The following is a 2,125-nucleotide window of genomic DNA, read 5'->3' as shown; positions in this document are numbered from 1 at the left end:
GTGTGGGAGGGGATGTCCTGAGATGCCCTCCACCCGGCAGTCCCCGCTCTGACGTGGGTGCCCCCCCTCTCCCCGCCTGGATTAGTGGCAGCTGGGGCCGACTCTCCGGGGCTCCCTTCCCCCGCCCCCGCCTGCTGCCCTCCCCTGGGCAGGGGGCTGCTCCGCCCGAGGGGCACTTGTGCTTGCCCAGGTAAGGGGCTCTGGGGACAGCGTGAGGTCAGCTGGCTTGTGAGTGCTGCTGCGCGTGTCAGCGGGAACGTGTGTCTCAGTGTGTGTGTGTGTGTGTGTGTGTGTAAGTGCTCTCCAGGGGTCGGCGCGGGGCAGGAGCGGCCTGCGCGTGGGGGGGAGGGTGTTGGTCAGCTCGCCTTTGTCCACGGAGCCAGAGCCGGCATTGTGTCCCCACGTTGCGTGGTTTTCCCTCTGTGTTTGTGTCTTTGTGTGTCTCCTCAGACCTGCTGTCCTCAGGCTCAGAACAGCCGGCTACAAGGGCTCTGGGCCTGTGGCATGGGCTATGGAGCAGGATGGAAAATTGGTGAGGGTGGAAAGGGGCTCCTTCTCCCCACCCCACTACCCCCCCACAACCCCCTGGGCATTTTTAGGAGCCTTTCCTGAGAGTCCTGGTCTAGTCCAGTGACCTGAGAGACTGGCAAATGGGGTGGGATGGGTGTCTGTTCCACTCCCCTGGGACAGTCCCCATCCCCTTGGGGCATGATAGTGACCAGCCCTCGGGGGCCCCTGACAGCCCAGACTCCCACCCTGGCCTGCGCAGCCTCTTCTAGGCCTCAAGCCGCAGGAATCTCCCCCTGGACTCTTCCACAAGCTTCGGCTGCCAGAGGACACAAATGGGGGACCACGGGCACACCCCGGCCCCCATCCGCATCCCGGAACCAGCCTAGGAACAGGAGGATGGGGCTTGGGGGCCTCGGAACTGCAATCTGGGTTAGACCCTCCGTGATCAGTTCCCCGGGCACACTCAGGTCCAGGCCACCCCTCAGGGGAGCCAGGGGAGGAAGGGAGTGTTAACAACTCAGTCATGTAAACAACCCCTACCAGCCTGCCCTGCTACAAAGCCAGCCTCTGGGGGGAGGCAAAAGTCCGGAGAATCTATGCCAACATGACCTAAGTCGTGCAGGTGCTGACCCCTTCAAGCCTCCTTTCCTCAGGACCCCTCCTCTTCTCAGCTGGTCCAAGGATCCCTGCCTCCCCTCTGGCCTCTCAAGGAAGGCTCCCTTCAGGCCTTTCATGGCGCCCTTCTTCAGGAATGGTGCGGTGACCCGGGACAAGGCTGGCCACATCCGTGAACTCATCCCTTCAATGGAACGGGGGTGGGTGGGGTGGCACTGCCCATGTCCCAGGCTGGGTAAAGGCAGGGCAAGGATGGCTTCCACAAGGAGGCAGGGGAGTTGTGCGGGGTGGGTGGTGGGTGCCCCAGGGGAAGGGAAGCGCCCGTTGGGCGTGTGGGTTTCTGTGTGTGTCTGAATCTGTCTGTGTGTGTTTGAATCTGTCTGTTTGTGTCTGTGCTCTGGAACCACCCCCGCAGAGGAGCTGGGATGCTTCCTCGGGTGGAGGGTGCCTTGCGTTCCCATTTCCTCTCCTTCTCTCTGCTCCCTCCCAGGAGCCACTCCCATGGGCTCCTCTCCAGTGCTGGGCCTGGAGACACTGACATCCCAGGCCAGGGGCCGACCCCTAGAACACAGGGTGGGAGGGCATCTGGTCCCACTTCTTCTTTGGGTAATTGGTGAAACCGGGACCCTTAAACCAAGAACAGAATAGAGTCTAGACCCTTCTAGCACGGCTAGTGCAGGACATCGCCTTGGAAGGGGGCTTGGGTCTGGAACGGTGGACAGCAGCTTGGCCAGATGAGGACCAGGCTGGGCAGAGTGGGGCCAGCGAGTGTGCCCGTGTGCCAGAGCTGGAGACGACCAGGAGCCAGTGGTCCAGCAGGCACGGGGTGGCTGGCGTGGGTCAGAGCGCCCATCACTGACCCGTGAGAACTCGACTGCCCCTGCCAGCTCTGGCACTGACCCCTCCCAGTCGCCCTGCCCTGACACCCCTGGGGGCACCCCGCCCCATCGGTGGCCTGGTCCGGCCCCTCCCGCCCTTTGCTCCAGTTCCCGGGCTTGGC

Source organism: Bison bison, unplaced genomic scaffold (genome assembly GCF_000754665.1).
Source record: "Bison bison bison isolate TAMUID 2011002044 unplaced genomic scaffold, Bison_UMD1.0 scf7180017864217, whole genome shotgun sequence".
NCBI classification, from domain to species: Eukaryota; Metazoa; Chordata; class Mammalia; order Artiodactyla; family Bovidae; genus Bison; species Bison bison.
This window is presented reverse-complemented; position numbering follows the sequence as displayed.